The following is a 27,491-nucleotide window of genomic DNA, read 5'->3' as shown; positions in this document are numbered from 1 at the left end:
CTGACTGGGCCAGGCAGGAAAACTCTAGCTACACATGGCCTCTGCTTAATGGGAAAGGCATAATAATGCCCACCAGGAGGATGGAACAACTGGGACCCTGGCTGTGTCGTGTCCCTGTTTCCTGGCCCTTCCTGCCCACCTTCCCCTTCCTTTACCACTCTCTCATTCTGGGGATAGACATGCACTGGCAGGGAGCATAAGAAGCTATGACAAAAGAAATAGATAAACAGGTAAGAAGATAAAGAATTGGCCCAAAGGGCGAGGAAATGAATTGTGTAACTATAAAACCATATGTGGAGAAGTTTGTACACATGGAAGGTGAGTACAAAGAGGTAATGAGCCTGTGACTAACTTGGCATAAAAAAATTATCATCTCATTTTTCCCTGGTGTATTTTGCTGGGTAGATGGGGCAGCTTCAAATTCTTTAGTGACTCCCTTTCTTGTTTCATATCTTTTTGGCTCATTTTTTTCTCTTCTTTATACAATTTTCAAGCTCCTATTTGAAACTTATTTTTTTTTTAATTTTTATTTTTTAGGCCCAGAGCTTGCACGTAACTCTGTAGCTCAGCGTAGTTTCAGTGTCAGCTCCAGTGTTCTTCACTTATAAAGCACATGTGACAACACCCATCCAAATCATGACACGGGACTGGTGAGCCAGGTCGGATCACACCTGTAAAATTTAACTCCTTGGCGTGACTATCGACGTCTCTCCTCTCAGATGAACTCCACACAACAATACAGCTCGAGGGCTCTCTGCCTATTGGTCTGCCTGACATCCACACTTTAACCTGTTTATCAGGTAAATGTTACTGCATTTGCCTAGACAGCTGTCTTAGTTACTGTCTCTACTGGTGTCATAAAACAACGTGACCATAAACAACCTGGGGAGGAAAAGCTGATTTGGTTTACACTTCCACGTGATATCATTGAAGAAAGTCGGGACAGGAACTTAAGGCAGGAACCTGGCATCAGGAACTGAAGCAGAAACTGTGGAGGAGTGTTGCTTACTAGCTTGTGGCTATGACTTGTTCAGCTCTCTTTCTTCATATACTCAGGACCACCTTGCCAGGGATGGCACTACCCATAATGATCTGTGCTCTCCCATATCAGCCATTAATCAAGAAAATTCCCCAGAGGCTTTCCAATAGGCCAATCAATTGAAGTTCAGTGGGTGATGTTGTTCTGTATGCTGTAAGTATGTGTTGCTCTGATTGGTTGATGAATAAAGCTGTTTGGCCAATGGTGAGGAAGAATAAGGTTAGGTGAGACATTCTAACTAGAGAGGAAAAAGGAGAGAAAGAACAGAGGAGACTCTGCCAGACACTGCCATGAGAAGCAAGATGTAAAGACACCATGAGCCATGTGGCAAAGTATAGATTTATAGAAATAGGTTAATTTAAGATTTAAGAAGTAGCTAGCAAAAAGCCTGAGCCATGAGGCCATGCAGTTTGTAATTAATATAAGCCTCTGTGTGTTCATTTGGGTCTGAGCAGCTGCAGGACTGCAGGGCTGTGGGAGCCAGGCAAGACTAGGAAAAGTTCAGCTACAGAAGTTGCTTCTTCCTAAATGACTTTAACTTGTGTCAAATTGACATAAAAATTAGCAAGGACAGCCATCATCCTATTTTCTTCTTTCTGGGTCTGTACTACTTTTTCATCAAATGACTGTAAACCTCATAAGTCCTACAATCCATTTCTATATTATTTAAAATCCATAATTATGATTTGTATATGAAATGCACCCCTCTTCCTGTCAAAGGCTTAATGTAAACAGTGTCCAGGGTGCAGGTATGGAGAAGCAGGGGGAGGGGCTGACTTTATGAGAGAATTTATCCACCAGTGATTTCGTGGCATTATTGGAAGGTGATGGAAACATTTGGACATGGGCCTTGATCGATGTAGGCATGACTTTGATGTATGAATCTTGTCCCTGCTTTTTGTTTTCTGTGACTCTCTGCTTCCTAGCCACCACGAGGTAACACTCTCTACCACAGGCTTAGACTGCCATGAACTTTACTGGCTGAGCCATTTCCCTAGTCCCTATCTATACAATCTTAAAAGAATATCTACAGATGGCTATCAGGAACATAAAACAAAACATGTAACGTTTGAGTAAATCAGAATCTAAAATATCACATTTCATAATTATCATTATCAGAAAAAGCAAAAGATAAGGTGTGGAGAAAAGGGCACTCTGGAATAGTTTTCAGGAATGTATATTAGTACAATTAATATGGAAATCACTTTACAGATCTTAAAAAGTTAAAAATAGAACTACTGTGTTATTTCAAAGTCCCGCTACTATGTATATCTTAAAAGAAAAATAAGTAAAGATGTTGAGAAAATATATGGATTCCCATGTTAATTATATTATTATTCACAATAGCCTTGAAATAGAAACAGATAAAAGTCCTATGTGTCCATGAAGTGACGAATAAAGACAATGTGGTCCATCTACACAGTAAAGTACCATGTAACCATAGAAAGAAGAGGATCCATGATATACAGTAACATGGGTTAAAATGGAGGTCAATATGTCAAAGAAATACACCAAGCATAAAAAGGCAAGTCCTATATGATCTCATTCATGTGTGGAATGTACAAAGAAGAAGATAACCTCATGGAAATAGAGAGTCCAATGGTTGTCACCAGACACTAGTGAAGTGAGAGGAGAGAGACTGGTAGAAAGATTGTTTCCTGGGTACTAAGTTACAGTGAGATGGAAGAAAGAAGACCTTGTGTTTTATTGCACAGTTGGGTGACTATTGTTAAAGCAATCATACCATGTGTATCCATGTGTATACATAGGTAGTACCTAACTGCTTTCACCAGGAAGAAGGTCACTGTAAAGATGTATGTTTGCCTTAGTTTGAATATCCTACTACATATGCATGTATTGAAATGCCACATTACAGTAATGTAACTGTGCATTTTTAAGTATCGGTTAAAAATAAAAATCCAATTATTCATATTTACAAATAACAGAACTTGGTTTTAATACTTGTTTTCACTGTAGTTAGTTATTTCTTTTTTGGTCTGTTTAATCATGCTCTTTTGAAATTGTTCTTACAACTCCTTTTGATGATTACAGGAGATTAAGAGAAGGAGAGAATAGCTTGAAATTGCTAACATTTCTATAGCAAATATATTTTTTGGAGACTGTCCATACCAACTCATTTTCATGAGAATGTTTTGCCATTAATACTAGGATTTAAAATTTTTTTAACATTACATAAAAATAAAAACATTTGAGCCACAAATGATTTCATGAAAAAAATATGATTCCATATTTAACCTTGTTTAGTACTTTTTAAACTGTATTTTAAATTTTCATATGTATGTGCTGTGTTTACATAATTTCTCCCTCTCCCTTTGAACTGCCCTCACCCCATCACTTTCCAATTCATGGTCTCTTTTTTTTCTTAATTATTATTGTTACACACATACATACACAACTAAATACATAATATAATCTGCTGAGTCCCCTTAGTGCTGCACATAGCTATATGTTTTTAGGGCTGACCACTCAGGATTAGATGAACCAATTAAGGGGTTCATCTCTGTGGAGATAACGTCTCCCTCTCTCAGAAGTCATCAGTTGCCTGTAGCTCTTCATGGGCTCCATGAAACTTACCCAATTCACCCTGTCATATCTACTAATGTTCTGGTCTTGCTTAGGTGATGATATTGTGGAGAAGTCATGGGTACAGCTTTCTTGTTATATGCAGGAGCCACAATTGACAACAGACTTCTGGTTCCTTTGGCTCGTATAATCTTTCTGCCTGCCCTTTTGAGATGTTCCCTGAGCCATGGGTGCAGGAGTTGTTCTGTAGATACAGTCATTGTGGCTGGGCATTATTTCCTGCATTTTGACCAGCTATAGATCTCTGTGATGGGCTTCATCTGTTGCAAAAGGGAGCTTTCTTTTTTTTTTTTTTTTTTTTTTTTAGACAGGGTTTCTCTGTGTAGCTTTGCGCCTTTCCTGGAACTCGCTTTGTAGACCAGGCTGTCCTCAAACTCACAGAGATTCACCTGGTTCTGCCTCCCGAGTGCTGGGATTAAAGGCATGTGCCACCACCGCCCGGCTAAGGGAACTTTTTTGATGGGACAGGGGATAATAAACTTACCTGACTGGAACCAGGCACAGGGTAAGCAACCTGGGTAAGGCCTCTGGGTTGGATGTCATGATACCAGGATAAAGTTAGGCAATCTGACCAGACTGGACTTATGGAGAAGATGTACAACTGAGAATACAGCTGAGGGCTGTGAAATCCCCTTGTTTAGCTCTGTAGAACTATTACGTTAAAAAAGAACAACTGAATGAGGGCTGGGAATGTAGCTCAGTTGTCTTGCCCAGCATGCATCAGCATCTAGATTTCACCTCAGTAGCTCAAAATAGGCATGGTGGTCCCTGCCTTTAGCCCAGCATTTCAAAGGTGGAGGCATGAAGATCAGAAGTTTAAGGTCATCCTTAGATAGTTAATTCAAGGCTAACCTGTGCTAACCCAAGATCCTGTCAAAAACAAAAAACAGAATGAAGCAAATGGTGACATTAGACTGGAGTTCTAGACTACAAAATTATACAACACAGACAGCCTTTTAAATATACCATACTTGGTTGCTATTTATCATCAAACAAACCCAAATGTTTGTAGTGTATGAATTCTGTAAATTAAACGAATGTCTGAGAACAGAGTTGAGTCAATAGTTTGCAAACATCTCTGTGTTTCTATATATTCATTTAGCTACTGGTACATCTTTTTTCAATGAATGAAACAGATCTGAGCACATTCAATAAAGGAAAGCAAAAATTACCAGGTTTGGACTTCCCTTCACAGCCAGAAAGATTCTGTTGAGTCTGCCAGCAGGGGATTTTGCGTATTACTACCCCACCTGGAAGAGCTGACATGTTGAAAATGAGATTAACACTTCCCTGTTTTACATTAACTAAGGCTAAAGTGTCATTTGCCTTATCAGGAGAAAATATTCAATGCTGAAGTGATAGGGTTGAGAACAAGGTATGGTTTTAAGAAAAATGTTAAAATATGAAGTAGGATGTTTGCTGTGGTGTAGTGATTCTTTGAAGATAAATACCCTATGTGGATAAGAGCCAAAATAATAAGGATCACTCAAAAGCTAAATATAAACACATGTAGCACATCAACTCCAAGTTCCAAGCCAATGCCAACTGACACAGAAAACAATTTGTTAATGCTTTAAATGTTTTTAGAAGTAGCACATGAATCCACTGAGTCCAGGACACTAATTCCAAGGTATTTGTTGCCAATTTCAGAACAGTCTAGAAACAGAAGAGTAAATGAAATGATTTATTTAGTCATTCCAATATAAAGTATCACTTCTTAATTCTTTAACTTCCCAATCCATCTTGTTATGATTTTACTGAGTGTTTAGACTAATAAATCAAAAAGTCCTAATAGAGGGAAGCCTTAAAATCACTCTAAGATCTAAATGAAAATGGGGAGGCACATGTGGGTCAAGAGTGGTTTTCTCAGGCCAAGGAGGTTCAACACTGACTTCACTTAGTAGCTTCACTGGGTAGAACTAGGTGTTGATAGAAAAGCTGAACTAGAGGAGGTAAGTCCTTTGTGTTCCACGACTCAAGGTGTGCTTGTGCAGGAAGACAACAGCCATATATAGAGTAGAAATCCAACTCCAATAGGTGACTGAAGAGAGCTGCTCTATGAAGATTTGGCTGTATTTCCCAGAGGGCACATGGGCAGGATGCTAACAGGTCAGATAGGAAGTGATGGGCGGTGTTTTCTAGGTAGAATGGACAGATACACTACTTTTGGTTTCATGGGAATGTGGGACATCATAGTTAAGCAGGCAGTTGCATGTGGCAATAGCAGTGGTGGTGTTATAGAAATAGCTGTAAGACATCCACTTTTAGCAGAAAACTGTGTGTATACTGAAATTGTAGGTGGTGAACTGTCAGCTTCTTTTTTTGTGACAAAGAGGCAAGTAAACATAAAAAGAAAGGTTTGTTTTGGCTCAAATGTTGAAGGCTTTGATCCGAGATCTATATTCTGTCCTACTTTTGGCCTGGTAGGAAGGTATGGTGCAAAAAAAGAGGAATCTTTTGGCCAGGCTGGGGAAAGGGGAAGAAAGGGGAGGAAACTGTGGTCCTCACAATTGCCTCTTAAAACCTCCCCCTATGGGCCCCGCCTTCAAAAGTTCTATCATTTCTAGTAGTGCCCACCCTGGCTGACATTCAGATTCCATATTATAGCAAGAGAGAAGAAAAAGAAACGGAATCTGGACTCTATTCTGCTTGTTAATTATCTACTATTCAAATATTAAAAATAAGACACACCAGTGGCTATTGTTTCTGTTTATATCAGACCATCTAATTGGTTCTATCTTATGGTGTCTCAAGGAAAAGAAAGAAAGGTGGGAAGGGATGAAAACACATGTGATTTTTTTTTTTTTTTTAAGGAATGCCAGGCATGTGATGTTGAAACCCACTCTAACTACTTCCATTTATTGTCCCGAGGTGACTCTGGTCTGTATTGTTCAAAAGGAGCTGGGGAAAAGGCAGTTAAGGTAGCACAAAGTAAGGTAACTTAATGCCTCCCCAAGAGAGGTTTAAGAGGTCCTGCTTGTGGAGAAGATGATAATTGTAATGATAGCAATAACAAAGGAGTGCAGGGGTGGGGGGGGGGGAAGAGTTCTGATAACGGCTGAGATCGGAAGAAAGGTAAAGGGAACCTTTGCAGGTATTCCAGGAGGATTTTCATGTGATGCAGAGTAAGGACCACTGGGCCATGAGGCGTGATGTGCAAACACATCCTAGGAGTTCCCAAGGATGGAGGAGAATGCACATTGCATCATCAGAACCGCCTAGAACAAATCCTCCCAGAAAGTCTCATCTTTTTGTACTAGATGTTTTGCAGCTGAGTTGGGGTGGGGATTGTTGGGGGGGCAGTGAAAGAGGAGGGGAAAATCACTGAGAAAAATGAAACCGTCTGAAAGCAGGGTAAGACTATGAAGGTAAATGTTTACCTCTCAGCTGCTTTGTGTGTCTTGAAATGAAGCCGGTTTTGAATAGTGCTGCATGTGTACTGCAGAATGTGGGCATTGTGAGCAAATTGACTGTCTCAGATGATTTGACACATTTTGATTTCTACTTAGGAAAATATCTGTTAATCCTATTAGAAAGAGAAGGAGAAGAGTCCTGAGCAGAAAGGCAACAGATCAAACTTCTTCCCTTCTTTCACAGGCTCTTCACATTCCAGGTATTCAAATCTCTGCCATTTCCAGAAGGCCTCATGCCTCATCACTGACCTGCTTGGCTTGACATCAAAATCCCTTCTCCATCTCTTCATCGCTTGCCTGGCACAGGCAGGAAGCAAGACAGGACTGCATGGCTGCCGTCTCTGTGCAAATGGAGGGAGAGAATAAATCTTATTTTGTGCTTTTCTCTTAGTGTAATTTTCCTTCTTCCTTCCCTCCTTCCCTTTCCTGTTTCTGAGGCTCACTGTTTGCTAATATCCAACCACAGACCATTCTTTGTGTTTGGCAGAGGAAGCAGCTTTATTGTTTGGTAACTCCAGGAAGGATATGGTGTCTATGATGTTGTCTAGGCCCAGCCTCCCCCAGGAAGGTTAACTACCTCCATCTTATTCTCAAGGGGAAAAATGCCAACCACAGACTCCCATGCCAGCCACCCTCTCTCTAGGCAGGAAGCAGATCTGTTGCTGCCCAGAAGTATGTTTACCCTCCCAATGATGTTACTCCATGTTTTGTGGGGAACTAGAGAAGTTATCTAGAATCTGAATCTACAGAGTGCAAATTATGGATGGGGAAAAAGGAAAGACTTTTCCCTCTCTAAGTCCTTCCTGGGTTCTGGAGAAGCATGTGTGCCTGATCCAAGGCCTGCTCATCGATCTGTCTCAAGGACGAGTGCTGGAGCCCAGCATGCACCGAGAAATGTGCACTCACAATCTTAGCAAACTGTGTTCATTAAACTCCACTGGCAGGTCCTTATCCAGAATCTGCTCCATGCCAAAGCAGCATGCTGCTGTTAATCCCCTTTATAGATCAGGCGGTAAAATAAAGAGGGTGGGGCTGGAGGGCAGGGAAGTCCGCACACTTGTTTGGAGAAGAAGAAAAGGGAAAACACAGGGATTTCGTGTTCTCTCCTTTATGTTCTGAGTTGCCAGGACTGGCCAGACTACTGAGAGACACAGGGCTTTTTAGCATTCACTGTATTTTCTCGTCCACCGGGTAAGTGCTACACGCAACACAAGAATTTTGAGCAAGACCACGTAAATGTCTTTCAAACAGTGGCACACTGTCTTTTCTGTATTGCCCCTCTCCTGGTGCTAAGGAGCAAATAATAATCACAACTGACATTACTGAGCACTTACTAGGTGCCAAGCAGGTGGTGTGCTATTTTGTAATGCCATTTCATTCCCTAAGATCCCTGGGCAGGAGGTACGGGGGCGGGGGTGTGGGTGGGGGGAGGGCTGGTGATGTCACAGTTTAGAAGGGTGAAGAAACCTGATCAAGTAAGTAGCAAGACTGGGATTTGAACCTGAAGCCTCCAAAACCTCGATCTCAACTTCTCTGCCGTAATTCCCTCTATAAATACTTCCCTTGAACGTACGGTTTTTGGGTTTCATTTAAGATTTTAGTGACTGCTCCTTAATAATAGTTTTGCCATTATCTGAATCATTACAATTTTCTGCAATCAAACCATAGGGTTTCTTGGAGACAGGGCCTATGTCTCTCTTACCTTTGCACACCCCTGCAGCTCTGAAAACAAAGGCTGCCCAGAAGGGGAGCTAAACAATTATTTGTTGAAATACACTTTGCATTCTATCGGTATCTAAATAAAGCCCCTCTAAACAAGTTCACTTGCCCAACACCGGGCTTCGCTCTTCTTGGCCGCCATCACACTCTTGTTTTGTTTTCCAAAGGTTGATTTTGAGCTGGGAGGACACTGCAGTTGTCTCGTCACTTAGCGTGATTTGAAAGTGAGAGTCTGTGTCATGCTTGAGCCTGCCCTCAGCAATCAGGCCTCACACTCACGAGGCTCTGATTGTAGGAGTTGCCTTATTTGCATTGATGAGGATGAGCCAGCTGCTAGAGCATACAGACCTGCACCTGACACAATCACTGAGTTCAGGATTAGCGAGGGGAATCAGGAATCCACTGAGCTGCATGGCAATCTCAGCCCCACATTAGAGTCACTCATGCAAAATGACCCAAATTTGCAATGAGCACAATTAGCAATCCAAAGATGCATGTTAATTTGTGGCCTAATATTTTCAACATTTCCCTAAATTAAAAATAATAAATATATCCTTTTCTTGATGAGTCTGGGCATAAAAATAATTCAGAGGACTAAGGGATCTGTAGGAAATGTGCAAACCCCAGAAAAATGTAGATTTCTTTGGCTAACTGGCCACCCTGCCAAAGTTTGTCATTAAATAGCTCTGTAGTGCCATCACCCCCTTTGAAGCAGTAGACAACAATTACATATGAGGATAACATAATAAATGCAACAATAGTGATAAGACATGGGAAAGAAAATTTTCAACTTAAAAAAAGAATTTGAAATTTTATACTGGATATTAATATTTTGAAGCTATGTTTGAGTTACATGTGACCACAGATATAGTTCAGGTATTTCAAAGTCCTGAAAGTACAAGCAATTGTGCAGGGTTTTTATTAAAAAGATTTTGTAAATCAAATCAAATGTTATCAAACCCTGGGCTGTGTTCCTGCATGTTGACAGTCTATAGGTATTGAAATGCTCACCTATACTTTGGAATGAAGTGTGTGTGGGGGGAGACCACATTTTATAAAAATTGAATAAATGATCATTCGAAGCAAAAGCATGCAGTTCAAAAGCTAAACCTCCCATTGGAGAGCAGAAAATTTAATGAGCTTTTAATGGAATGCAATGCTCAGAGTAGTAAATTATTTGTTAGTTGACGATGCAATCAGCATGCTGATTAAGGTTGCTTGGTTTTTTACTAAACATTAACTGAATGAAAACGGGTAGTCCTTGTTCTGCTTGGGGGGCTTTAAGGAAGCAAATGGACTTTCAGAACAGAGATTGTCAATAAAGGTGAGTGCACTCCAGGTGTCATTTGAATATGATGATAAAATACTAGTGATAAATATTTAAAAGCATTTTAAATCCACAATGTTCGTCTAGTGTATTGTGGACTCTGTTTAAAGAAACAGTGGGCCTTGGAGGGCCTGACAATCGTCTGTCCTTCCATCTCTCTCTAGAAAGGACTAACCAGATCTGCTTTTTTCTATTGCAAAAGAAAACAGGGGGGGTGTGCTTTGAAAATATAAACGAGCATAGACTCAGGGACTAGGAACTGCTTGGGAGTTTGGAATGTAAACCTAAAGAGGGAGAGAGAGAGAGAGAGAGAGAGAGATATCAAAACAAAGAAAAATATTCCTGCAGGAAATAAAAGAAAACATGTGCTTGTCTGGATAGATTGAGATAAAAATTTAATTAAGCGGTTTCAATTTTCTGATGTTTTAAAATTGCTATTGGAATATTTATAATTTTAAATTTGTATATGATGGCATTGTGGGGATATGAGCACTGTGAGTCTGGCATTATATTCTGATTTATTGGATCTGAAGGTTTGCAAAAGAACAAGGAAAAAATAGGGAACAAATTGTGGAGTTTGGGGCTATTAAGAATATTAATATGGAATTTGTTAAAATGTGTCTTTTACTATTTTTTAGTCAGTCTTTATATTAGTCATAATTTGTTTATAGCAGAGGTTTTTTTTTTTGTTGTTATAAAATATGTTTAAATCAGTGAGTAGATTTTTTTCCCTCTGAAACAAGGGTTTTTGTTTATTTGTTTTTCTTCCTGCCAATTGAAGAATTGTGGGTTTGTAGGTTAATTTTCTTCGAACAGCTACAAAGTCCTTTTTCTATAAATCCCAATTAGTTTCATCATTGGTGATTCTCTGGCAATGATCAGGTACCCTTAAAATCCGATAAATAAGTACCTCTCACTTTTAACTATTCCTGTTTATGACCCTAGAGGTTAAAAGCCTTTGACTGGTATTTGACTTCTGACCTCATATAAATGTTATCTTATCAGCCCCTGCTTGTTAACTTGTATTGAGTGCTTGTCCCTGATGGCTTTTAGATAAAGGGTTGTGGGTTCTTTTTTTTTAAATATATTTCCTATAGGAACTAAAGCATTCTCGTTGTTTGGTGCCTAGTGCACTCTAGTTTACCCAGCTGTGAGAGAACTACTAGCAAACACCAACTATATTTTTATTTATTCCCTACATTATTTTAAATTTGGCTTTACGGGTAGGATTTTATGATTAAAATATGTATTTATTATAATTAACAATAGTCATTCCTAAAGATCATAATCCTTTAGTGTGTTTGTCAAGAAGCTTCACAGCTTCATATTGTCTCTTTAAAAAACAAAAAACAAAAAACAAAAAAAGAAAAAAATCTTTGCATTTTGTACCAGCGTGAGATGAATAGAGAGATAATTTATGGAAATCTTGTCTCCCCAGACTTCAGAAGTCTGCTTAATGAGAGAGTCATCAGTAAGATATATCTTTTTTAAAAAATCAAACAGGCCATGAATGGTGCCTTTGTTAACCTTTGGGAAAAGGTTCAGACCCTGCTTTACTGTCTGTCCTGAAAACCGAGACAGCATCGGGCCTTTGATTTTCTTTGCATCTGTGTGTGGTGTTCATACGTACATGTGTACATGTATGTGAGTCCGGTCACTGTACAAAAAGCTAGTGCATCTGAATGCTTGTATTTTAATCTCTCCACACCTCCTCGGCACCGAGGACACTGCAGGCAGACATTGGTGCCTCGGAGGGAGAGGCTGCTTCATTTGCTAATGATCTACAATGTGGTTCCCAAACAAAATATCACATTAATTTCTATGAGGAAAACAGGCTGTTGGGAGGGGAAAGAAAGGAGAGGCAGCCATCTTGGAGTCACTCTGCTTTGTAGACTCATTCTTCCTTCTACTAAGGCTCAATGGTTGGAATATTATCTTTATTTTTAATTGGCCCACAACATAAAGCCAGAGGCATATTCAAAAGACCTTTGTATTTGTGTTTGGGGTAGAAAGAAAGTTGTAACCTCTTTAGACTTTAAATAATAACTATGACTATAGACAAACTATACCTATTATTCTCTACCGTTCTAAATAAATATACATATAAATGAAGCATATGCCACAGCGTGTGAGAGACCTGCACAGAACCTGTTCAGGCAAACAAATGTCTATATGGACCATTCGTTTGCTGCTATCTAAAGGATTAATATGTTAGCAAAGTTATCTGCCCTTCCTCCTCCCCGTCTGTCTTTTTCCTCCCAGACATACTCTCCCATGCATGCACACAAACACACACATTCAGATGCCCCACCACAGTGACCTGGCAACTTCAAAACTTTTCTAAAACAGGGATTCTCTTTCTCTCAGATCACAGTTATTTAGGTAAGTGTAAACAAAAAGAGCAGCTTTGTAAATTTTCTATTTATTTCTGTGTGTAGGGAGAGATGCTGGGGCTCTGTCCCCACACTGTGTTCATCCTGCTCATTTCCCAGCAAAACACAGGTTTGATGCAATTTGTCTCAACTTTTCATTTCAACCATTGCTTTTCTTCAAGTGACTAGAGTCTGTAAAGCCAGAAGAAAAAGAGACTGCTGCAGTGGAGGAAAACAAACCAAGCCCCAAAAGTGGAGCTGGCATTCACTGCTCGCCACAGCCTCAGTGTTTCTCTGCAGTTTCAACACAAAGGGGCTTCCTCCCCTATTTTGATGTGTTAAAGAGAAAGGACGCAAGGAAGAGGTGAAATAAGAGTTTGGGAAGCACAGGGCGAATGTTTCTCCTTTGAATGTCCAGCATGAGTCAACAGCAGGTAGACACTCTACAGTTTAATATTAATTTGAGGATTTTTTTAAGATAGAAAGGGAATAAAAGTCGACTTTAAGCACATTATCACATCTGTTGAACTTTTATTGATCAATATTGCCTCCTTTTTATATATTTAGAAGTCCACAGTTAATCACTTTGCTGTCCCCAAAATTAGGAGGACAAGTTTGCTAGGTTCCCATGAGAAGGGCATGAACAGACCAGTAACAAATTTTTGTCCAATTCACATATTTAAATGAAGAAACTGTGAACTTTTACTCCTTAGTGTTATGGACCTGAACTAATTTTCCTAAACAGTGTTACCTACAAGTTTATAAAACTGAAATAAAAAAAGGATTTGAACAGTAAGTAGTAATCCAAACAATTGACTAAATTCTCTGAATTAAATTTCAGGGTTCTTTCCAAATGGACATTGTATGCTGATTATTTTTTATAAAATAACATTTAAAGCTATTGCTAGATAATTTTTAAGCTGGTGAAAGGTACAGGACCTTTCATATTGTTCTGTAATTCATGTGTTAATATCTGGCCCTAAGTCCTAGTTACTTTGGAAGAAAAAACAGTGTTTGCTTCCACTAGTTTCCATAGCAATTGTAGTAGAAATACGAGGGACACTCAGGACCTTCAGAGTTTTGCATGGATGGAGCTCTTTATAAGCTACCTGAGAATGTGTTCAATTTATCACTCACGTGTTCTCATGTTTACCAACATACTGGGAGAGTATATTAGGAGATACAATTCATTTGTTTTGTTTTGTTTTTCTTCCATTTGTTGCCTCAGAAATCAAGCTTGACCTGTTTGGAGAATGCAGAGATGTTTAGGACCTTTCAGTGTTTCAACAAAAAAACTGAGAACATGAAGTCAGAAGTAGTCCCCCAAAGTGTTAAGGGCCAAGTCGTGGTATCAGCCCTCTGTCAGACTGGTGTAGATAGGTGCCCAGCAGCAGCTGTTCTGTGCTTTCTTCTGGGTTTTCTTTATTTCTGTCAGTTGGCTCTGTCCTTTCCTCCTAGCTCACTTGATCTGGCCACACTCTCCCTGGTCTATTTTCATCATCAATCTCAAAGCTTACTTGGGTTTGCATTGGTGGTACTCTGCTCACTATCAGAGCTCTGGGATTTCAAACTTGAAGAGCTAAGACATTTCTCTGGACGTACTCAGATTCCACCCAAGATCATAGCCATGCTTTTAACCTTTTGGGAAAAATGAAAACAAACAAACAAACAAACAAACAAACAAAAAAAGCCCAAAAAACCCACCAATATCCGCGGGCTTCTGATACTGAGGGCACAGCCTGGACATACACCTTGTCCTCGTCCTCTTGGCCTCATCTGCCCTGAAGAATGAATATATTCATCCCTAAGGTTGCTGCTTCAAAGTGACCAGTCAAATGCTAACAGGTCAGCGGTTGTCCTGTTGGACAGAGAGTCCATAAATCAGACAAGGGTTGGTATGGCTGAAAGAGAAAGGTAGTCCAGCCTGAGGGAAGCCCCCTGTAAATCTCTCCAGGAGCTTTGTTCCTAGCAGGGGTGGAGGTGGGGGTTGGAGTTGGGGTAGCCCTGGCTGTGGCTGTTATTAATGCCCTGCCCTCCTGCAGTGGGTGCTAACTTCTTGTGCATGAGAGTGGTCTCCACCCATCCCAAACATCGCTTGCTTGGAAAAGTCAAGCACGGCTGAGCCCTGATTTTCATTTAATAGTCAAAACCGAGATGCATTTGGACTATGATGATAGGACAGGTCCCTTGAAAAGATTATTTGAACTACAAAGGCATTCATTTAGGACTAGCAATGTTGCAAAAGGGCCTGCTAAAAATTAGCAGCCTGTCCTGGTATTTGGAGAGCAAGAGTGACAACTTACTGGACGTTCTCAAGGAATCATTTATATTTCACACTCCACTAGGCCGCTGATTTGAGATTGTCTGTTAGCATAACAAAGGCTCTGAGCCTGTGAACTTCAGAAACCTTTCGACCTCTTAGCTGCTGGCATGAATAGCCCCCAGTGCTGCCTATAGAGAACTCCCAAAGCTCCCCGTTCGTGGCTAAATTGTTAATCAGGGTAATTTAATATAGTTTTCAATATGCCTCATCTCTTATTGGGAAAGGTATTCACAGCTTCCCTACCCCTGAAAAAAAAGTTCTTTTATTCAAGTGTGAGAGGGGCAGCTGCAGACAGACCCCCGTCTCTTGCTTCACCCCCCACTCCTTCTTCCCAGCCACAGTGTTCTGAGCAGCGGCCACAGGGAAGGACCAGAAAGAGAAGCTGGGATGGCATTCCCTTTGCATGCTCTCCACCCTGAGTCTGAAACTCTGTGCTATTTATGCTGGGAAACAACTAAACAAAAAAAAAGACCCCAAGCTCAGCCACAGCTAAAACCTCAGAACCAACACACACACACACACACACACACACACACACACACACACACACACACACACGCCACACCCCATTCTCCACCCTCCTCCTACCACTATCCTTTCCCCTCCCCCATCTCTCAGCTCAGCTGCTCTTGTGGCCCCGACAAAATGCACTAGACCCCAAGGCCTGCCCATTTTCATTTTTGTCTTTCGTCAGAGGCGGCCGGCAGTGGCTGCACACGCCTTCACACAGCTACACCCAGCCTGTCCCCTGCATCCAGGCTCAGTGTGGCTCCCTGGCAGTGTCAATTCACATGCACATTAGTTAACTGAAGAGCTGGAGCACAAATATATTCATTTTAATCCAGTTAAGACCTAAGAGGTCTCATAGGATATTATTCAATAGTTTGAAAACCAAGTATAAAACTCCGATTTTGCTACAGTGTTTCATCTCCGAGAGGCCTACAGTATGCCTTTCTTTCACTTCCCAGCAGTGCATGCTCAAAAAATAAAGTGAATAATAAAACAATTATAAGCAAAGAACTGGGTGCAGGTGGACATTCTGTTAAAATATTGTGTTGTTGACTTTGTTAATTACCATACTTCTAGTGCCCATGTGCAGATGCAGAATGAGAATTTTGTATAAAGAAGGGAAAAATCCAATGTCACTATTTGTGGATTTTCAAAAATTAAAAAAATGGAAAGATACAGTCTCTTAATCATACATTTTAAGCTTCCTATTTCACATGAGGATTTAGACCCTTTCTGACTCATAGTTGGGTGTGTCTGGGCTGCTGTGGCTGTGATTTTCCATGGGGTCTGTGTTCTGTCTTTGTTGTGTTGAGGCCTTGTGTCTTGCACCCTTTCTTGGCTGTGTCAGGTTTTGGTGGGGATGTTGGCCTCTCGGCTTCCTCCCGTTAGATAAAGCCAGGGTCTAGATCCTGAAGCATTGTCTTGATTTTTCTCAAGGTTGGAGTGGTTCCTGATGGGGTTGGCACACTTGCTTCCTGTACTTGGTGTCCTAATCTGATGTCTTCAAGCTGCTAGAAAGGTTGGAGACAACTCTGTTCATAGCACCAGGAAAGGGTTATTTAAGCCTCAAATCAGAGATGCAAATCCAAAATCCAGATCCGCTCTTAGGAGTACAGAACCACTCAACAGTCCAGCTTCTTTACCAAGATAATTTTTCTGGGTATTTAAAAATAGTTTTTAAAAAATGGGTTTCCTAGTTAATGTAAACATCATAACAGTGTCCATAGGTGACATGCTGAAATAGAAAAGAAAAGAAAAGTGTATAGTTAGGTTAAGACACAGTTCTCAAATCTGTGTTTTCCTGGGGGTTGTGGTGGAATCTGATAGTTTTAATTTCAGTGTTGTGGAAGTTTTTATGAATATTTTTATCAATAACCTCTGCATTATTCATTTTAACGATGTGCATTTTATTTTATTCTTTAAGTAATGATTTTCATTTTTCTTGAGGCCTTAAACTAGAATATTAAGAAATATTAATTGGTAGCTATTATAAACAAGTAGATGAATATTGCTGATTTTTCTTTTTAAAAGCCAAAGACATAGAGTCATTCATTCACAAATTAACAGAAATGAAACTTGCATACGATGTTTAGAGAGAAAATACTGTGGCTTTAAACTCAAGAAAGAAAAAAAATACACAATAGGCATTTTTCAATGCTTTTGCTTAACACTGTTTTCATTAGCCTTTTCCTCATTAGAATTTATGATCCATGTCCATCTCTATACTTTTACATCTCTGATTTCTGTTAAATTTTATAACAGAGGTTAATGAATACAAAGGAACAGAAGGCCTGTTTGCTTTTATCTATGATGCTCAATATTTTAAGGTTGTTTATATTTGCATTTAAATTTTTTCCATGATCTTAAATTATTAAAATTTAGTGAAATTAATTGTATTGCAGTTAACTAACATGGGGATTAAAAGAAAGAATTAAATTAAACAGTACAATTCTGCTGAATTGTAATATTTTCTTGAGCTTGGGCCTCTAATGCCCTCTTTAGAATTGCATAGTTTGGGTTTCATATTTGAGGAAGAAGAAGTGTTGGGGGGAGAAGGATGTGTTTTTGGAATGGTGTTTGATGGGGAATGAACGCAGACACCAGAACAATTATATTACAATCCCATTGGGAATGCCAGCACCAAATTTAGCCAGACTGATGGGGCACTGTCTAGACGGTCCCTTTTGTGTATCAGCTGTTTTTTCCCTGCTTTATTGCATTGCCTGAATGTGTGAGTTGAACATGCATATGGATCCCAAACATAGCCATTCTTGCTATTAAACCTGCTTTCATTTGGCTAACATTCACGGGCTGTGTGTTCCTACTGCATCCCCTTTACAGTGTTGTGGCAATTGAAGTACAGCTTTCACATTAGTGGCTTAACAAAGGCCATAAGACAAAGTAGAAGGTGCCTGGGCTGTTTCCTTATATGAAAAAATTAACTGGGTAAACATTTTTGTCTTCCCAAACATGTCCACTTCCATTCTACTGAAATGAAAGAAAGCCAGAAAGATAAGACATAAAACAATGAGAAGAAAGAGGCAGAGTACATATAAATTACCACCTTTCCTTTTGAAAAGGGCAAAGGAAAGAGAGAATGTGTATTAAATGTTTACAGTGTAATTAACAGCAGTGGGTGTGAGAGGGATTACACCCCCTACACACTTTATTTGGTAAACCAAGTGGAGCCCAGTGATAGGGTTGTTATGGAGTCTCAGAAATAGATTCCCAAACTCCTCTAAATATACAGTTACACATTGCTTTCATGTTATTAGACAGATAGGAAAGCCCAGAGACATTTCACATCTGGGCAGCTGTAGGGATTCTGTTCCATTTGTCAAGCTGATGTAGAAGGGTAAGGCTTCCTTACAGGTGAACCCAGTATCCACACAAAACAGTCACTATTCACAGGAGTGCACAATGCAAGGGTGATGGTGCTGAGAATTTGTAATAAGCACAAATTAATTATTGCAATTAGAGAGTGAGAAAAAGCAAAACTCATTAATGATGGTGAAAGTAGGTATGAGATCCACCTCTTTTAATAAAAGGTTTATCAGCAAATTGTGCCTACAGTCACTAAAGATTGAAAAACCTGGGAAATCGGAGTTCGACAAAGTATAAGTCATTTCAAGTAAAATCTTCGCCTCATCTGAGGAGTCCTAAGAACTCACTGTTTCAGTAGAGACGAGAGACAAGACAACATTTCATTACAGATAACTTTATTAAGTACAGATGCACAAACTATATTTGCTGAAATTATTTTCTCCTAACAGCAAAGTGACAGAAGTCTTTCTCTTAAGAAGAGGAAACAGAGTTAAAGTTAGTGATAGAAAAATAGATTCAAGTCCTTACAGCTAAGTCCTGGAATTCTGGTTTGAAAATAGTGGTTTGGAAGGTTTTGTTGCTAGAAGTTAATAACTGCCACCTACTATTGGTAAGAAAGACTGTATCCATCTTTTGTGGATTAGATGTGGATAAGAGAGAGAGAGAGGAAAGTAAATTCTTTCTAATTTTATTAATAGGATGCAGGAGGAATGATTGATTTGTTGTTGTTGCTATGTTTGGAGTTTTTTGTTTTGCTTTTGGTTCAAAATATCATGTCACAGACCAACTATCCTGAAGTATGCCTGGGCATCCGATAGGGGGAACTTTCAAGGCTGGTAGGGGAGACAGATTGTCCCATTGACAAGAAACATGGAGGTCTTCAGTAGGTACCGAGAAGCATCATTGTTAGCAGCCTCTAAGCCCAACTTTACTTAGCATGAAAGAGAAAAACACATTGTGAATGGCAGAAAGAGTGACTGAGAGAGAGAGAGAGAGAGAGAGAGAGAGAGAGAGAGAGAGAGAGAGAGAGACACAGAGAGAGACGGAGAGAGAGATGGAGAGACAGAGAGACTGGCAAGGGAGAGGGGGGAGAAAGAGACAGAGAGACAGCAAGATAGTCAAGAAAGTGTTAGAGAGAGTGACAGAGACAGAGACAGAGAGATAGGCAAGAGAGAGGGGGAGAGAGAGGGGAAGAAAGAGAGAAAACCAAGATGAAAATGGGGGTGGGTGGGTTGTTTGGGAATGGGTGGTGTGCAGGAATACTGAAAAAGGAAAGCAGGCAAGAGCAGAGAATGAATATTGTAAGCATTGTTTTAATCTAAAACAGAGATGCTTCCAGGAGAATGAATTTCAATGGAGCTGAGCCAAAAATAATTATAGAGCTTTTCTTGTTTTGTTTTGTGAATGAAGAGCATCTCTTTTCTGGCGAGGCAGAGTGAGAGGGAAGCAGGGCCCAGGGATTGAAGTGATGCCCCTCTGCCCCTTTGCTTCCACACCCCACAGTGGCGGACTCCTCTTTATTTCTCCTTACCAGTAGCTACTGGCATGGCATTGTGCAAGAAAGAGGCGGTGGCAGCAGCCCCAAACCTTAGCTGGCTTCTCTTTTCTGACAATCACTTGTTTATTCTGTTAAGGCTGAAGTGTTGAAATGGAAGCAAGATTGAGGTGGGGTGGCAGAATACATATTTCAGGTTCTAGAAATAAAATTGAGCTATTTACAACTAGGAATATTCCTCTGTTCGAGATGCTTGAAACTTCCCATGGGGTTTATTTTACCAATTAGATTCATTCTCTTGTTTTTCATCATCAGTAGCACGCTACAAAAGGAAATGAAAGGATTCTCTCAATTTTCCTCCATTTTCTCTGCAATGTAAAAATCTTGATCTTGAAACCATTTTTTTTTAAACAGAGAAAAAAATAATCATTTGTTAAAATAACTTGAGCTATGACTGAATTTTTGTGAAAGCAGTAAAACACATTCCTTGCAAAGACAGGAACAAAAAGCTTACACGAATATGAAATACACAAGACTGAAGGAGAATCCACCAACATTAATAGGCTTTGTGACAAAGTAATCCTAAACAACTCGGGGTTTATATCTAAGCACTTTTAATTTTTCAGATTAAATTGCCTTAAGTGCAAATCACAGCATATGTATTTTCTGATCTACACTCTTCACTTTAGGTGCTGTACCATCTAGAAAATGCATTGTCATCCACAGATGCTAATCCTCCACATAGGGCTGAAGGCATAACTTGTGTCTTTGTGATACATGAATTTGAGGAGGCTTTTGAAAAATGATGTTTCCAACTCTTAAGAACTAGTTCATTTTCTCTGTATCATATTTTACAACTTACAAAAATTAAGATTTGGTTTTACTAACATTTGATCTGCTAAGTTTAAACAGTTTAGTGACCCAGCAGAAGGGCAGCATGGAGCTGTAAATGTAATGGACTAACATTCAATGACCTGGATATGAATTTAAAACAAGAGAATGTATGCTGTATTCATTGGCAATGTTATCTAGCAGCATAAGCATAAACATTCCTGAAAGTAGCAACAGTGGACATAATTTCCTTTAGAACTTTTATGGATTAAGATTTGTCGTGTTTTCCTGTCAAAATACTTGAAATGTAGAGTAGTTAGCAGAAAAGTCATAAAATTCTAGTATGTGGATAACTTACTTTTTAAAGATTAAAAATGTCTTCATGGATATAGAACTTCTATTTGGATATTTTCAAAACTGTATTTTCAATGTCAGTATGAATATGTTGTGTAAGTCTGTGAATATGCGTTCTATGAATCTATATTTAATTTAACAAATCTTATCAACTCACTTGACATTTTTCTCCCTCTGAGTCCCTCTCCTTTTTCATCTCTCCATTTATTTCACTCTACTAGACTAATTTTGAAAGAAGTTTTATAAAACAAAGCTGACAATTGTTTTAGACGAACTTTTTAACCAACTTTGATATATTACAAATAATTAAGTGAATATTGAAGAATCTAAAGTACTTGGCAACACTAATAAAATCTCAACTCTCCAAATAAACAATTCTACTTTTTAAGAATAGCAGTTAAGGGCTGGAGAGATGGCTCAAAGGTTAAGAGCACTGCTCTTCCAGGAGTCCTGAGTTCAATTCCCAGCACCCACATGGTGACTCACACCCATCTGTAATGAGATCTGGCACCCTCTTCTGTATACATAATAAATAAATAAATCTAAAAAAAAGAATAACAGTTAATTAATACTAATGATAACAATGCATGTATACACTAAGCTAAAATATGCGCTTGAGATTAGCAAAAAAAAATATTGTTTCTAATAGGAAACATCCCTTCTTTAAAATCTGAACAACACTAGGTGTGGTAGCTCATACTTACAAAATGCCAGCATCCAGGAGGCTGAGGTGGGAAAATTGTGAGCTTAAGGCCAATGCTGGCTATTCAATGAGTCCCACACTGGTCTGGTCTCTACAGGGAAATCTTGCTTCTGAAAGCAAAGCAAACAAACAAGCAAAAGCAACAGTAAAAACAGATAACTTTCAGTATAGCAAAAGATTTAATAATAGTTGTGTCTGTTGAAAACACTAGGAGTTATGAACTGTATTGGGTTATACAAAGGCCATGAAATGATTGAGTGAAAATGTTTGTTTACTAAAATTGTTTGTTTACTAAAATATTTAGAATACAATAATTATTTATTAACAAAAATGCATTATATTATACCTAGACATGTACTTACTGTCTCAAAAACTAATTTTCATAAAAGGAAATTATATGTTTATAATTGAGAAGTATCCCAGATACATAAGTGATAACTACATTACATAGAGTACTTGGTACATGCTCTGATGTTTCTATACTTTATAAGAACACATGGACATGTGTGTAGAGAAATGTTCAGCACAGATATATTTGCCATTTGTTTACATTGACCGTGGTATAATAGCATTTGTAACTGAAAGGATTCTTTTCCAGCCCTAAATTACTAAAACAGTTTCAGAGTTTAGCACCTCCAGTCAACACACTGGAGAAAGTTACATTTTAACTGAAACCAACCATAGGAGATGGCCCAAACACAGTCTTATTGTTCTTTTGTTCTGGTGGTGATGTAGAGCCTGGTACAGGGCTGTGGGTGTGAGGAAGCAACAGGATGTGGTGGTATTGTGTTCCCCAAAATATTGTGCACCCTAATAAACTTATTTGGGGTCAGAGGACAGAACAGCCACTAGATAGACATAGAGGCCATAAAATGGCGGCACACACACCTTTAATCCTATCACCTGGGAGGCAGAGATCCATCTGGATCTCTGTGAGTTTAAGGCCACACTGGAAACAGCCAAGCATGGTGACTCACGCCTTTAATCCTAGGAAGTGATGGTAGAAAACAGAAAGGTATATAAGGCGTGAGGACCAGAAACTAGAAGCATTTGGCTGGTTAAGCTTTTAGGCTTTTGAGCAACAGTTTAGCTGAGATTGGTTCTGGATGAGGACTCAGAAGCTTCCAGTCTGAGTAAACAGGATCAGCTGAGGAACTGGCAAAGTGAGGTAGCTGTGGCTTGTTCTGCTTCTCTGATCTTCCAGCATTCACCCCAATAACTAGCCTCAGGTTTGATTTTATTAACAAGACTCTTTAAGATACGTGCTACATCAGGAAGTTATTGAAAGGACTGACCTGGAACATGAAGACTTCAGAAAGAGCCTTCACACCCTGAGGACGCAGGATGTTGAGCTTCTGTATTCACTGGGCACAACTCCCTGTGTTGGCACAAGAAGCCAGCTGCAGATAGCTCCATCCAACTCTGTGTTCAGGTTTGTCACGTTGTGTCATAACTTCCAGGTTCTTTAAGTGTGACTTTAAAATGTGTTAAGTGGCATTGCTGATATAAGCCTCAATGTAGCTGTGCTTGCTGTTCTGATCAGGGTTCATTCATGGTGGTGGAGTTCGTTAAGGGGCCCGCAACAGTCGTACTTTACAGTAAGGGAACAAAATCTCTTGGATTCAGTGGAGGTCAGGTATGTGTAAGATCAGAGTGAGCATTGCATGCTTTGAGAAGAGTAACTTCTGTAGAGGCATGCATATTTCACAGATGTGCTTTAGAACACAGAGAAGTGTGGTACAGTAGAAGTAAAGTCCTATTTGCCTTTACCCTCAATATTAAATGCTATTTTCTATAGCTGGGTCATATAAAATATCCGGTAATATTTATTGTAGCAATAGACGACTCCATATAAGAACAGCAAGTGAGCTTACGTGTCTATTTAATCATAATCAAGGGCCACCTGGCAAGCACTAAGTGACAATAAAGCACATTCTTGCTAAAATATTAGGTAAATTGATAATAGAGAAAATGATGACTTAAGCTAGAAAAGTCAACAGAAAATAGTAGTGATTATATGTGTCTTGCACACAAGCCTACTGTATTACATTCAGTATACAATGTTTTGTCATATAAAAGAGAAAGTGTGTCCTTTGTGATGGTGACATAGCTGTGTTAGAAAGTTTTATAGGGTGGCTTGTTTCCCAGAGCCCATTAAGCTTCCCACATGGCTTGCTGGGTAGGATCTCTTCTCCCAGTTAATACCCATTTTTTTTTGTCACACAACTTCATAATGATTTTTCAACAAGTAGGTGCAATTACTAGTTTTGTGTATCTCTACTAGAGGAGGTCAGTGTTTGCTCTTCTACCTCATAAAATGCATCAGTATTAGAGGCATATGAAAAGGAGCTTTGACTTTATGTAATTTATTGCTATTTTGGTTGGGGCCTGAAGCTTTGCAAAAGGCACACATATCTATTATTGCTTAGTTTTTCTCTTGGAACAAAATGGAAACATAAAACTGGAGGTAGACTGGAAAACAAGAAACCTCACCAATGGAAATTATTTAATGCACAAATAAAACCCTTTCCGGTGGATTGCAATGAGTGACTGAATGGAGAAGCTCCTGGAGGAATTGGTTAATGGTATCATCACAGGAAACCTTGCAATCAGCATTTGTGAGGTGAGTCAGACCAACATCTCAAATGGATTTCAAGTCATTAGAGATGATCTAATCATTTTATGTCACGCCCAAGGCTCTCCACAAACAAACATGGAGATCAAGCAACAGTGTCCTGCCTGCTTCCCATCCACTCCTGTCTGCCTGCTGTCCTCTCAAGTTCTCTGTCATCCTTGCCTTCCCACTGCCTACTTTAGTCTTGTTCCAGTGATATCAGTAAGAATAAACAGCTTATTTCAAACCTATGAGTTTAGACCCATAGTACGTGATTCATGTGTGCCTTATTATTATTTAGTTAAAATATACCTGTGGCACCAGATTTTTAAATGAATTGTTTCAGTATCACACAGAACAATGGGTTTCACTATGACATTTTTATACATATCCCTCTTTGTACTTAGCTAGTATTTGCCCCCAAATTAGCCTCTCCTGTCCTCCCTCTTCTTAGAATAATTTTTAGAAGCAAACCCCAAAGAAAACATAGAACTGAAGTGTTGTTTGATATCACCAAATTTATTTATAAATACAGGCCATGGTAAACTCAGCAGAGCCCTTATGAGACTATTCTCGTGCTTACCGATCCCAGGGTACAGAAAGAATTAGCTTATTCAGGAAAACTCAAAGTCATAATTAGTCTTGTGAATTATAATAATCTGGTCTTATCCTCCATTTCTTTCTCACATGGTATTCCCAGTGGGAGTTCTGAATGAAAAATGACAATGAAGTTGGGCATTAATAATGGCATACTTGTGAAATATGAGCATTTTCCTATAGTAAAACTGGAACTCGGCCCCATCTTGCTCCTATATTTTTCAATTAAAAGAGTAACATCACCATATTTTTCCAATTAAAAAAGTCAGTCATAACTTTTAAGAATAACTCAAAATAAGAAAAGAAAGTAAACATTTTCCTCCATGTAAATATATTTTCCTCTTAATGTAGTTATAGATATAAACTATATTTAATTTTATTTTTTAAAAGTTTTAAGTGTCTAGCTTTGATAGTTTTCTCAAACAAATAGATATTAAATATCAAGGAAGAAAAAAGATGAAACCAGAAAGAATTTGTAATTATTCTGAAAGAGTTCAGGTCAGATACTTTTCATAATTTGACCACTCAGACCACCAAATAGTTTGTGATTACTAATTGAGTGATCAATTATTTTAATATATGGAGATACATAAATTAAGAGGGGAAAACGCAATTGCTTGCAAGCCTTGAATTTTTTTTTTTTTTTTTTTTTTTCCGAGACAGGGTTTCTCTGTGTAGCTTTGCGCCTTTCCTGGAACTCACTTGGTAGCCCAGGCTGGCCTCGAACTCACAGAAATGCGCCTGGCTCTGCCTCCCAAGTGCTGGGATTAAAGGCGAGCGCCACCACCGCCTGGCTCCATCTCTTGAAATATTACAAAATGTGTGACTTAGGACAGTTGGCTAAAGAGTGTTTCAAACACTGCTAAATGGTCATTAGAGGCAGAGGTAAGCTGAAAGATATTTAATTTTAAAATTAAACCATCTTGAAAAAAGACAATCAATCTACAAAGCCTTTTAATTTCATAACAGTGTTTGTTACAGTGCCACGTCACTGCTAATGTTGGTTTTCAACTTGATACACTTGGGAAGAGGCGACCTCAGTTGAAGAATTTCCTTATCGGATTGGCCATCGGCATGTCTGTGGGCATTTTTTTTTTTTTTGATTGCTCATTAATACAGTAGGGCTTGGTCCACTGTGAGCAGTACCATCCCTAGCAAGTGAGCCTGGGCTGTGTAACAAAGGCAGTTGACTGTGAGAGAAGAGGCCAGTCAGCAGCACTCCACCATGGTCTCTGTTTCAGTTTCTGCTTCAAGCTCCTACCTGAGTTCCCACCTTGGCTTCCCTCAGTGGCAGATTGTAACTTGTGAGATGAGCTAGACTCTTCTCTCCCCAGGTTGCCCTTGGTCAGTGTTTTATCACAGCAACAGAATGCAAACCAAGACACACCTCCAAAGGTTTTACTTTTTCTTTCATTTCCTACCATGTGTATAGTTAAAACAGACAACAACAACAACAAACCAGAGTGGAAGAGTTTCCCTGAGAGTTGTTTATAGACAACTAATAGGTATTCTCTGAACATGTTTGTCTCAGATAGATATCCTGAGAATAAACACATTTTAATTAGTTTCAACACAATTTTGAAACTACCTGAGGCCCTACCAAAGTCCTTGTATAGCTCAGTGTGAAGGACAGAGATGATTGCAGGTTGCTTCTAATTTTATTACAGGATATACTGTGTTTACTTATAATTAAAATTTGAGATCGATATCTTGAATTATATTGGTCTGTAGGAGGAAATCCAGTGAAATCCAATCAACATATGGGGGAGGTGGTAGACTGAAGGCAATCATTTCATGATCACATGTCAGTAAAACAGAATTAACATTCAGTAAGTAGAGTATTCATGTGTGTGACAGTACCTGAAAGACCAACATTTTCTGCTTTGATATACTATGATTTAAATTTGTTGCACTGATTTTACAGACATGTTTAAAGTTGATTAATAGAAACATTTCTATTTAGAGTGAGCTACTTATTGATTTTTTAAATATCCTCCCTTCATTTTGGTCAGAGATGGTCCTCACACTCCATAAAATACTGAATATAAGCTCTACCGCAGAGGTTGTCACAGAAGCCTTCTGTGTCCCTCTTTCTCCACCGTGAGTCTTTAGCCATCCATAAGATGCAAAAGTAGCATGGACTGTGGACATCCACACGGTCTCCAGTGTCAGCACCTATCATGGACCTCTGGTGGCAATACAGACCACAGACATCAACACAGCCCCCTGTCACAGCACGAGCCATGGACACCATCCTAGCCCTCTGTGGGAAAATGTTACGTTGGGGAAAAAAAGATTGCAACAGAAAAATGTGCCATCAAGTCTGGACATGAATTTCTAGCTGATCTTATGTTGAGATATGGTTAACATTTACATCTGAAGCTTTGTACCCAGTTATGACCATGTTTCCTCCCTCGCTGGACTTCTCTTTTTTTTAATTTCAATATGGACTCCCCCGCCCCCTGAAAGACAGAGAATCAACCTCTTTTCCTTTTTCTTTCACTGGTCATCCTGTTTTTTATGTCGTCGTTCTTCCCTCCTGTTGCTTCATTATTTACTCCATAATTTTTTTCTGCCATTTGAAACCTTAGCCAGGGTTCAAGACATTGTTTTAACAATGAAGTTGCAGTCACCTTGGGCAAAATGCCTAAGTCAATTTCCCCTGTGACACTGTGAATCAAACCCAGAACCTCACGTGCAAGGGCAGCTCGATAGCATTTTAACTGCAGGTTTATCCCTCATTATTTCTTGACACTGCTTACTTGTT

General features: G+C 39.2%; 1 long non-coding RNA gene across 1 annotated transcript in view; it reads left to right on the top strand.

Annotated features, from left to right (window-relative positions):
- Positions 1-9,974: 9,974 nt before the first annotated feature.
- The window catches only part of LOC118596346, a 42,193-nt gene continuing 24,676 nt past the window's right edge, over positions 9,975-27,491 (top strand). The window contains exon 1 of the long non-coding RNA XR_004946683.1: positions 9,975-10,099. This is a non-coding gene — a long non-coding RNA (uncharacterized LOC118596346). The remainder of the gene's footprint in view (positions 10,100-27,491) is intronic.

Source organism: Onychomys torridus, chromosome 15 (genome assembly GCF_903995425.1).
Source record: "Onychomys torridus chromosome 15, mOncTor1.1, whole genome shotgun sequence".
Taxonomy (NCBI): Eukaryota; Metazoa; Chordata; class Mammalia; order Rodentia; family Cricetidae; genus Onychomys; species Onychomys torridus.
Note: the sequence above shows the minus strand (reverse complement) of the source record. Positions and strands in the feature narration are given on the sequence as shown.